Genomic DNA, 13,057 nt, shown 5'->3' with positions numbered 1-13,057 from the left:
TGTCTTGATAAATTTTTGGAAGAAAAGGAATCATGGTTGCATTTTCCAATTTTTCCAAGTGACTAAATAAAGAACACATGCATCGTGTTCTTCTCGTTTCTAGAATCTGATCGAAGACCCAATAGCCAGTATACGAGGTCAACAATGCGTCATTCACTCCAAAATTTGAACTTCATATCAGTCTTCGGCGTTGTTGACTGTGTTAGCACATTGACTTTTGGGTTGACCCATGTTGATCCAAGTTATATCGACTAATCCGACTCGGTTTTAACCCATTTGACTACAAAAAATATTGATTGATGTTGCTCCCGATGCACGAGAGTTACTCTATAGCACCGATCGCTGTGTACGGTGGTCCTTCAACGATCCTTTGGGTGAAACACAATATTATACTCCAAATTCATCATTTTCCTAGTTGTTCAACATGAAGGTGTTAGAAGTTTCAAATTTCAAGCCCTTTTGGAAAAGTTGTGCAAAGATTCAAAGAATAGGCCTGGGGTGACATTTTCCTTGTAATTATAATAAACAATATTATACTCAAATTTCATGATTTTCCGAGCCAATTATCGTAGAATTTTTTAATTTCTCGATTTTGAGTTTTTATAAAAAAAAAATGGTGTTTTGATTAACTAGATTAGGCTAGAAATGACCGATTTCACAAGTTAATCATTTATTTCAAATCATTTGTTCAAACAATCGAGCGTGATTGTTTTAATAGACCAGGCACATTGATTTTAATTATTTAGTGTAAAAAATGGTGTCTATCTAGTTTTGGAACACTAGGCATCTTTCTAAACCATGCGTAGTTCTCAAACACTATATACTCTTCTTGGTTATACATCAAATCCCTAGTTCCAAATAATAGATACACTTCAAATAAAAAATAAAATTTCGGAAATGACCTCTTCTAAGACTAGGATTTCCATAATTGAAGACTACAGTGCATGAAAGAGCATGTTATCATAAAACAATGGACGTTTTAGACACATGAGTACCAAAAATCGATATGTATCTTTAAAGCGTCACAATGCGTTATCTAGATAGTTTGCATCTTCTCAAACGATTACTACGTTATACATCATTCACGAAAAGGTTACAATATCATACACATCATCTCAAACAATTCATATGTTATACTTTGTTCATGAGAAAGGTTACAAGATCGTTCACATCATCTTAAATAATTCCTACATTATACATCGTTCACGAAAAGGCTACAAGATTGTCACTAGTAAAAAAATGTTAATATCAACGGTTTTTCCCGTTGATATTGAACAAAAAATGGTTATTATTGAGTAATAGCAATTGCTTAAAAAGCAGTTGACATCCGTTGGTAGAGCCTCCATAGGCATTGCTTAAACATGAAATATCAACCGTTTTGAGCGGTTGTAAGTACTAAATAACAACCGTTTGTGGTGATTGTTATTAAGCAATGTCAAATATTATAAAGTTTTTTTTCATTACTTAATATATATCATCCTAAGAACTGTTATTAGATAATAACAATTGTTTTGTAAGTAGTTGCTATTAAACCGTCATAAAGACTGTCATTACATCTATTATAAATAATCAATAACAACTATTTTCTAGACTAACAACCATTTTTAATATCAAATGTTTTTAAGACGATTGTTATTACTCAATAATAACCGCTATAAAAATTGTTGTAATTTATAATCACTACAACAAATTGTTTCTCAAATGGTTAATCATATTATATTTCGGGTGAGTTTGATGATATTATATTTTTTTTTATCATTATAATTAAACAACTCTCCGTTTATATCAAATTGTTTAGTTATTTATTATTTCTTAATCAAAAATAAAAGAGAAAAATAAACATAAAAGTAAAAAATATTATTAATCAAAAACTAAATAACTACAATAAATAAAGTTTTGAAACAACTAATAAAGACATTGTTGGGAAAAAGTAAAAATAAAGTAAAGAAAAGAGTTAATTAAGTGAGAAGTAATTAACTTAGAAATAAACGAAAGCTATAAAACATTAAACAATTGTATTTTGATTATGTTTAATTAGAATAAAGCTAGATGTTTAATTAGAATAATGCTAAATTGTCTATTTTATTGTGTGCAGGTGTATAAGACTATGCTAACCTAGACGTGGTCTAAACAAGCTAATTAGACATAGTTAGACGTGGTAGTCTAACTCCTTTAGACTTGATCTAAAGGGAAACGAAGTTAGACGTGCTAGTCTAACTCCTTTAGACTTGGTCTAAAGGGATACATAGTTAGACGTGCTACTCTAACTCATTTAGACTTGATCTAAAAGGATACAAAGTTAGACGTTGTAGTCTAACTCCTTTAGACTTGGTCTAAAAGGATACGTAGTTAGACGAGGACGTCTAACTCCTTTAGACTTGGTCTAAAGGGAATACGTAGTTAGACGAGGACGTCTAACTCCTTTAGACTTGGTCTAAAGGGATGCATAGTTAGATGAGGACGTCTAACTCCTTTAGACTTGGTCTAAAGGGATGCGTAGTTAGACGAGAACGTCTAATTCCTTTAGACTTGGTCTAAAGGGATGCGTATTTAAACGAGGACATATAACTCCTTTAGATAAGCTTAAAGGGATGCGTAGTTAGACGAGGACGTCTAACTCCTTTAGATAAGTTTAAAGGGATGCGTAGTTAGACGAGAATGTCTAACTTCTTTAGACTTGGTCTAAATGGACGCAGAGTTAGACGCTGACTTCTAACTCCTTTAGACTTTGTCTAAAGGGACGCGCAGTTAGACGAGGTCATCTAACTCCCTTAGATTTTGAAAGGATCGGTGACACCAATAGAGACGGGGGTCTAACTATTGTTGACAACTTTTATAACATGGTTTGATAGAAATCCTGTAAGGGATTTATATCACTTTCTATTCTTCACAAACCCTTGCAAACTCTTGAAGCGATTAAAGTACGGAAACGTTTACTCGGGTTTGAAGCTAAGAACCAGTTCGAAAAGAGAAGACAGAATGAAAAAGACACAGCAGTTTGTTTATGGATGTTTGGAGCAAACTCTCCTACATCACCCATTCTTTCAACCACTAGAAGGATTCACTATACTTTCTTTAAATCAAATACAGTTTTCTTGCTAGCTAACTGTTGAACAGAACAAACTTTATTCAACTTACAAAATGTTTAAGAATATTACTCAGCTACAATGCTTTGATTCTATCTCTCTCTTGAATGTGATGTACAAAATTAGTAAGCAAGAAAGCAATTCATAAGATGGTGTGTAAGATCGGCTGCTCGTCCGTTGTCCTTGAAGATTTTTAAATAGAAGACAGGTACCAACGGTCGAATCTTCTGCATTGAAACGTGGCAAACACCCATTGGAAAGCCTCCATAGTACACGAGTACAACAAACTCTGTGCACAAAGATCATGGCCATACCAATCTAGTAGTGCGCCGGATATTCTTCTAGAATTGTCCTGCAAGGAACAAGTAGTGGAAACAATATTTACTTACGTGGCATTCATTCATTGGATGCAACTGGTTGTCGTACTGTTCTGAACAGATCAGTGGAGTAGGAGTAGCGTACAACTAGTTGATTATGGGTAAACGAATGCTGAGTTCAAGCAACTGCTGAAGCGAGCCATTATACATGCTCCATTAGACTGCCAAGTCTAAGGAAGTTAGACGCTCTACGTTTAATAGTTGGATCCATTAGACCACCAAGTCTAATGGAGTTAGACGACACGTCTAACTTCGGGATCCATTAGACCACCAAGTCTAATGGAGTTAGACGACACGTCTAACTACGTGTCACTTTAGACTAGTCTGAAGGAGTTAGACTCCATCGTCTAACTTTCATCTGTTAGACTGTACGCCTAACTACGTATCAGTTAGACTGCACGTCTAACTACGTATCCATTGGACTGCACGTCTAACTACTTATCCGTTGGACTGCACATCTAACTACGTATTCGTTGGACTACACGTCTAACTACGTATCCGTTGGACTGCACATCTAACTACGTATTCGTTGGACTGCACGTCTAACTACGTATCCTTTGGACTGCACGTCTAACTACATATCCTTTAGACTGCACATCTAACTACGTATCCTTTGGACTGCACATCTAACTACGTATCTGTTAGACTACACGTCTAACTTCGTATCCGTTAGACTGCACGTCTAACTACGTATCCGTTAGACTGCACGTCTAACTACGTATCCGTTAGACTGCATGTCTAACTACGTATCCGTTAGAATGCACGTCTAACTACATATCCGTTAGACTGTACGTCTAACTACGTATCCGTTAGACTGCACGTCTAACTAGCAACGCGTCTAACAAACAACACGTCTAATAAGCCTGTTTCAAGCTAAGTCTAACTTAGAATTTTTGATGCACCTGCACAAAAAACAATTAGACGACTTAGCTTCATTATTAATTAATGTTTTACAAATACATCATTAAAATATCGTTAGTCAAACTAATTTGACCCAATAGACTTGGTCTAATAGAGCACGTCTAATGCCTTGCTTTAACAGTCGTTTGAAGAAAGTATACGTCTAACCATGATCAACTAGCTGTCTTTTACTTCTACTCCACTCACTTCTGTGCAGCCTAACAAGCCAACTAATTGTATCAAATGAACGAACACCACAAAAACTAATGTCCTTCCAACTGCTTGTCTAGTACAAGACAATATTAGAGGATATTCGGCGCACTACCAGTTCGGTACGACCATGATCCATTTGCTCAGAGTCTGCTGCATTATGGAAATATGAGAGGCCTTCCAACGGACACTTTCCACGTGTCCACAAAGAAGATTTGACCGTTGTTGTCCTTCTACTATAAATAGATGCTCAAGGATAACGGACGAATCACCAATCTTGCCAATTACTGAATTCACAAATATACTCTTGCTCTTACTGATCTCTATCATCATTCAAGCTCAAGAGAGAAAATCAATTACTATCTAGTTGTGAGAATATTGTAAGTTGAATAGAGGTTATTTTGTTCAATAGAGAGTTAGGTAGTTCAGTAAGTTGTATTTGATTCAAAGTATTTAGTGGATATCCTTCCGGTTGTGGAAGAAGGGGTGATGTAGGATTTTTATCTCCGAACATCCATAAATCTCCCTGTGTTCTTTACTTTCTGTCATTCATCTTCCATCCGTTCAAAGCTTCAAATCCAACGAACACTTCCGCACTTGAATTTGTTTCAAGAGTTCGAAGGATTATTGAAGAATAGAAATAGATATTAATCCCTCACATTATTATTATCGAATCGTTTATCATAAGTTGTTATCAATAGTCATACCATAGTCTCTATTGTTAGCACCGATCCTATCATGTGGTATTAGAGCCTCGTTTTCTATTCTCAAGCACCAACAAAAACCTGAATCATGACTAAAGACGCCAACTCCTCTAAGATCCCTATGTTTCGAAAGAAAACTACATCGTGTGGAAGAAGAGAGTTTGTGCTCATCTTACTTCCATAGATGATGACATGTGGAGTGTTGTCATAGAAGGCCCTATCAAGATAGAGAAAGACATATCTGATTGGATAAATGAAGACAAGAGGAAGAACAACCTCGATAACTTGGCCATGAATATCTTATACAGATCTCTTGATGATAGCATGTTTAACTACATCATATCATGCGAGTCTACCAAAGAAGTTTGGGAAAGACTCACTCAACTCTGTGAAGGAAACGAACAAACCAAAGAAAATAAGATTACGGTTGCCACCTAGCAGTTCGACAACTTTAAGATGCATCCTAGAGAAACGATGTCTGAGTTTGATGCAAGATTCAGCAAAAATGTTACCACTTTATCTATTCTAGGCAAGACCTACATCAATAGAGAGATTGTTATAAAGGTCATGCGATCTTTACCCAGGGAGTGGGACATCAAGACTATGGCGATTAGGGAGTCCTAAGACCTCAATAAGATGGAGCTCTTTGAGTTGCTTGCTGATCTGAAGGCTTATGAGTTTGAGTTGAACTCTAGGAATGAAGAGCAACACCCCACATCCACCATCATTACCAAGGCTTTGGTGACTGCTGAGGAGCCACCAATTGACACTAAAGTAAAGACGGTTGCCCAATAGCTCAGTAGCGACGCGATGGCTCTCTCCATGAATAAATTTGGCAAATTCATGAAGAAGAGCAATTCTAACTAAAACCTTTTAAATAATAACAATGATTATAATACTAACTCTAAGGATAACGTGAAGTGTTTTAACTGTGGCAAAGTAGGTCATTACAAATCGGAGTGTAGGAAGCCAAAACGTGATAAGAAGAAGAAAGACAATGAAAATAAACTGAAGGACCTCATGGCGGCTGACAGCGAGGCTAAGTGGATCCAAAGCAACTCCGATGACTCATCATCCAGTGATAATGATGATGAAGAGGTTTCTTGCTTCATGGCAAGAGAAAAGAAAGACTACGAGGTATTTGATTTTTCTTCAGAAGAGTTTTCTCGAGATGACTTAGTTACTGCACTCAATGACATGGTCATGGAGTACAGAAAATTATCTGACTCTCAAAATGAAATAAGGTCAAAATCTGAAATCGATAAACCTATTTTATCTTAAACTACTGATTTAAAAGTTTTTGAAAACAACATGGTGGAGATCTTATCTGAAAATGAGTAACTTAAAGAAAAGGTTCAAACAATGTTTTCTGAAAACCAACGTTTAACTTATATTGTCAGTTCTTGGACAAAGTCTGGAGAAGCTGTCAAATATCAGACTAGTCTGTTAAGGACTGCCGGATGCAAATCCGGTTTAGGGTATGACAAAGCTATCTCAGATAAGTCAAGTGAAAAGTTAAACTCAGTAACAGACAAGTTTAAGCCAATAAGTCACGTTAAAGGGAGTTTAACTAATAATGGAACTGATCCAAGCTGTGAGGATCTAACCTTAAAGGATGAAATTATCTATGTTCCGCCAATTGTAAGCTGACATATCAAAACCTGACAAGAAGTCAAGGAGTTGTAAACAAAACCATCCTCTAAAGTTAAAGGATCAGTTGCTAGCAGGAAGACGTCTACTAAGCCTAATTCATACACACTAATTACAATACAAAATGGGAAGTCCATAAGAATAACTCAAATATGGATTTCTAAGAGACTGATTGATCGAGGACCCAAGTGAATGTGAGTACCAAAATCTATAAATACATTTTTGTGTAGGTGATACATGGCAGCTGCATGGAGGAAACTTGGAGCACACTCTTTTGAGAACATGCTCCAGCAGATCAACAAGTGGCACATTTGCCACTACTATGGACTAAGTTTTTATTCCTTAAAATTATTTTTGGTCTTCAGGACCTAAAATCATTTATTTATTTATTTATTTTAAATATGCATAAATTGAGAGGGAAATTTAATGTTTAAAATGTTCAGACAAATGCACGCAGAAGAAATCTTTAATCGGTCTAATAGATGAGGACTTCTAAAAGAAAAACACTTAGACGTATACTTGCTTATGCAGTCTGTGCTTCTGAGTTGGATAATTGTCTTGGTTTAAAACCTACGCAGGTTAAACGTCTGAAAGATAAGCATAATTAGATGCTCACGTCTAACTAGACACACGTCTAACGCGTAGTGTTCAAGCACAATTAGACGTCTACGTCTAATAGACGTCTGTAAGACAAGCGTGATTAGACGCCTGCATCTAATAGACGTTTACATGTAATAAATGTTTATCCAACATAGACACTAGAAGCAAGTTGGACGTCTAACTACGTGTGCAGTTACACGTTTCATCTTTAGATTAATTGAGGACAATTGTTAATATGCGATGTCATCTAATCTTTCCCGCCCAAACATTAAAACAATTATTTTCTAAACACGAATAACTTCAAGATACGTGTCTTTCAATGTTATAGAAAATAACTAATATACCCTTAAATATTAAGATATTTTCTGGTAAAAACTCAGTTAATGATGACTACTGTTGGGAAAAGGCGTCTAATATTAATTGAAGGGTTTCTTTTTCAAAAAGTGACGGTTAAATATGTGATTGTTCGAATCCTATTTATAGTCATTTTGCATGTATTCTGGGTCCTACGCTTCATATTCTCTTAGAACCCTAGTTTTTTCATACTAATTCGTTTCCTACTCTCAAAATGGATGAAAAGAAAGTTATCCCTCTTGCTCACAACACCCTGCAGGTGGATTTTGATTTTGTTTACTCTTTCAATCAACAGGATGTCGTGGAAATGTTCTGTTCTCTCGAGTACTCTGGCCTCAGGAAATATTTTGGCGGTCCTTATGTTTTCTACGAAGGAGGTCCGTGAGTTCTTCAAGACGGCGAATGTGGTCGAAGATTCTATAACGGCGACGGTAAATGGAAAGTCTATCTCCTTTGATGAATTGGTGTATGCTGAGTTCTTTGAACTTCCATCAGAGGGTCACACCTTTGACACATCGCTTCCAGCCAAAACAATTTTAGAAATACAGATCGTCTTCTCAAACGATGACAATTATATCAAATTAAACGGGAAGAAGAAGGCCATGAAGCCGCATTTTATTCTTCTAAATGACATTGTGGTGAAGGCTCTTCAGGACAGGGCAGGTTCGTTCGACCTGTATAGCCAAGACCGTTTCGATTATATGATGGCTATTTCAAAAGATATGTCAATAAATTGGGCATCCACTTTATTTTTAAATCTATGCCAGTTGGTTTATTGAAGGAACAAGTAGAGTGTGGGCTTCTTAGTCCAACTCGGCTGGTTCATGGAGCATCAGGATGTTTCTATGGGCGGGGTGAGGATATTAACCCTAGTCGCATTTTCACTAACTTCTCCGTGAAGAGCACCCTTGCAAGATTGATACACTCGAAGGAAATGAATTTTGGCTCATCTAGCCAACAGATGGGTGGCTAGTCGATCACTCGTTCTAAATGCCAAGCTACATCCATCAATTCTACGTGGGCTAAAAGAGCCAAATATTCAGTCATGGAGTCTGTGGCTAGAACTAATAGCCAAAAGAGTACATCGAAGAAGGATTCTGGAGCAGTTGACTCCATTTATGGAAAGGCAAGACAAAGATTTCCTGCCCTTTCCACTATTCCAATCTCGTCTCTTTCTCCCTCCTCCAGCCCAATGAAGAAGTAGGTTAGATCTTCTGGTCCTACTGTTGATCATATGAAGGCGTCTAAGGCATCCAAGAAGTCTAACAAGGTAATTTCCTTTGGCCATAATGCCTAGTATTGATGTTCATGTGTTAGAATAAGATGAAGAATCGACTGTTGAGCTAGTTGGTCCAAATATTGAATTATTTGACAGGATTTATCGTTTGTCCTTCCTAAAGAATCAGTATCAGCTGAGGCTACTGATAAAGACAAAATTATTGATGAAATAGAGCAGGTAATTTCTCCAACTCATGTTGATGTTATATCCTCTAAACAAGCTCCCATTCAGCTGAATGTAGAGCCAATTGTTGACTAAATTTTTGAAGAACAATCTGTTGTTAAAGGAACGGGAAGAGTGTATGTGCTTCCAAAAGAGGTCATTCCGAAGGTTATTTCCCCTCACGAAATTATGAGAGCAGTTAGGGGCGCTACTGGCATAACCATCAGAGAATTTTTACCCACTCGCAAACTAGCCGTAGTTCCTAGAAAGGGAAAAGGTATTGCTGAAGATATTCCGAAAAAGGTTTTGGAGGTTAGTTGCATTGTCAATCTTATCATGGAGCAAGTTGAAGTGAAAGCGGCTGAGAAGATTGAAATCTTCGATACCAGGTTAATCAACCAGTTTGATGAAATTATCTCGGAAGGCGAAATTGAGAAAGAATGGAAGAAACTGATTAAGATGGAGAAGAGAGTCTTGAAATGGACAAAGACAGATGAGGTCTATGAAGCTCTCAAAAGAAAAGATCTCGTGGTGGTGAATATCATGGGTCGTGGTCTCTTTCCCATGCTTGAGGTAAGAAAGGCCAACTTAAACCTTCCTGACAAGGATGCTCTTGTAGAGTAGAATGCATTGAAGCGACTCGATTTGATCATGAACAACTAATGTTCTATAGTCCTTCAACACGTTCACTACATCGAGTCTTCCGGGTTGAATTTGTTTGATGATATGTCTTTTAGTCAAGATGAGCCGATGAAAATCTTTGAAGGTGATCAGACTATTTCTGAAGAATAGGAATAAGCTGCTTCCCATCTCATTGAGCTGGCCAATGTATCATTTGAAGAAAAGCACTTAATGACCCAATATATTATTGAACAGACTCTTGTCTTGGTTCAATTTGATATCAACCTAGAAGAGGAAGTAGTTGCGTATGAATTCATACACCCAGTCCACATAAGGAGATATATGAAGTCGCTCCTCCTATTCTTAAAGTAGAAAAGTCTCCATTGGTTGAGGAAGAATCATCTAAGTTATCTGATCAGTCATTAGGGTTAGAGACTAAGGGGGGAACCCTTGAAGGAATTAGATTCCGAGAAGATTCCCTCTGCTGAGGGGGAAAAATCTGATAAAGACGAGTCATCCTTATCCTTAGAAGAAGCACCTGTGGAAGAAGATCCTATTCCTTCTCCTCCTTCTCATCGATCACCCCCATCAAGACAACTGCATATATTGTTGACAACGTTGTTGATCTATCTCTTCACTCTGAAGACATTTCAGAGCGTATTCATCAGGTATGTGCCGATATTTTAAATGAATAGGATCAGTCTAATGATACATCAAAGGCTCCCTCTTCCCATTCCAAAGATAAAGAACAAGAGCATTCTTTAAAAATAAATGTGCATGCGAGTCTCATTCGCACTGCTCTAGCTTGTTCCCAAGCCATATCTTCGGCTGCTCGATCTTCTGAAGAAGCTTCTCCTGGAGGAGCAAATTTTTGCAATTTAGTCATGGATGCGCTGAGTTCTATGCAACAGAACATTATGGACATATCGTCCAGATTGGGTCATCTCGAACAGGGGCTACTTCAGTAAAGAAGATGTCTCTTCTATACTTGCCACTCAAAAAGAGACTAAGAAAATTCTAAAGAGGAATACATATGAAATCAACATCCTCAATACTCAATACAAGAAGTTTGAAAAGAATCTTTTTAATTGACAATCGGAGCATCATGATGAAATAAAGACTTTCACCCTGGAGCTTCACCAAGATATTATATAAAAAATGAAACTTATTCGGGCACAAATGATGGAGATGTCAAACACATTGAATAGAGTAGAGGTTGAGCGACTAGAGCAAGCTGACACAGTTACAAGGCAATTTCAAGTTGCAGAAGAAGCTAAAGTTGCTGCTGAGAAGGAAAGAGCTCTTGTTGCTGCCAAACCTGATAATATTAAAAAGGGGGAAGGAAGCACAAGAGGGGGGTCAACGTCTGCTAGAGGAACTCGATCGAAATCAAAGTTAAAAGATGCTGGAGGTGGCGAGGACAGTTGTAGACTAGCAAAAAGAGGTTCAGGACGTGGAGGCGACAGAGGTGGTGGCAGTGGAGGCCGAGCGATCACTTGTTTCCATAACATCCTAAATGGAGAATCAATACTTGAAGGCAACACTGATCCAATGTTAAAAAGGAAAGAACATTAAATCTTTCTCTCTGTTTCTTATACTTTTAAACTTATGTTTGAATACCTTGGTGAACTACTTTGATTTAAATTTTATTTTGATGGGTGTTTATTTTGCTTTATTAAGGTTGCATAGTTTTAACATCATCAAAAAGGGGTAAATTGTTGGGAAAAAGTAAAAATAAAGTAAAGAAAATAGTTAATTAAGTGAGAAGTAATTAACTTAGAAATAAACGAAAGCTATAAAACATTAAACAACTGAATTTTGATGATATTTAATTAGAATAAAGCTAGATGTTTAATTAGAATAAAGTTAAGTTGTCTACTTTGTTGTGTCCAGGTGCATAAGACTATGCTAACTTAGACGTGGTCTAGGCAGACTAATTAGACGTGGTAGTCTAACTCCTTTAGACTTGGTCTAAAGGGAAAAAAAGTTAGACGTGCTAGTCTAACTCCTTTAGACTTGGTCTAAAGGGATACGTAGTTAGACGTGCTAGTCTAACTCCTTTAGACTTGGTCTAAAGGAATACAAAGTTAGACGTGGTATTCTAACTCCTTTAAAATTGGTCTAAAGGGATACGAAGTTAGACGAGGACGTCTAACTCCTTTAGACTTGGTCTAAAGGGATACGTAGTTAGACGAGAACGTCTAACTCCTTTAGACTTGATCTAAAGGGATGCGTAGTTAGACGAGGACGTCTAACTCCTTTAGACTTGGTCTAAAGAGATGCGTAGTTAGACGAGAACATCTAACTCCTTTAGACTTGGTCTAAAGGGATGCATAGTTAGATGAGGACGTCTAACTCCTTTAGATAAGTCTAAAGGGATGCGTAGTTAGACGAGGACGTCTAACTCTTTTAGATAAGTCTAAAGGGATGCGTAGTTAGACGAAGACGTCTAACTCCTTTAGACTTGGTCTAAAAGGACGCGCAGTTAGACGAGGATGTCTAACTCTTTTAGACTTTGTCTAAAGGGACACGCAGTTAGACGATGTCGTCTAACTCCCTTAGACTTGGTCTAACGGAGCAAGTCTAATGCCTTTCTTTAACAGCCATCTGAATAAAGCATACGTCTAACCACAATCAACTAGTTGTTTGCTATTCCTACTCCACTCACGTTTGTGCTGCCTTACAAGCTAACTAATTGTATCAAATGAACGAACATCACGTAAGAAAATATCTTTCAAACTACCTGTCTAGTATAAGACAATATCAGAGGATATTCGGCGCACTACCAGTTCGGTACGGTCATGATCCATTTGCTTAGAGTTGGTTGCATTCTGGTAATATGGGAGGCCTTCCAACGGACACTTGCCACGTTTCCACAAAGAAGATTTCCATTGTTGGTGTCCTTTTACTATAAAAATAGATGCTCAAGGACAACAGAAGAACCACTAATCTTTCCAATTAATGAATTCATAAATTTATTATTGCTCTTACTGATCTCTATCATCATTCAAGCTCAAGAGAGAAAATCAATTACTTTCTAGCTGTGAGAATATTGTAAGTTGAATAGAGGTTGTTCTGTTCAACAGAGAGTTAGCTAGCTCAGTAAGTTGTATT

This window comes from Impatiens glandulifera, chromosome 5, assembly GCF_907164915.1.
Source record: "Impatiens glandulifera chromosome 5, dImpGla2.1, whole genome shotgun sequence".
Classification (NCBI taxonomy): Eukaryota; Viridiplantae; Streptophyta; class Magnoliopsida; order Ericales; family Balsaminaceae; genus Impatiens; species Impatiens glandulifera.
Note: the sequence above shows the minus strand (reverse complement) of the source record.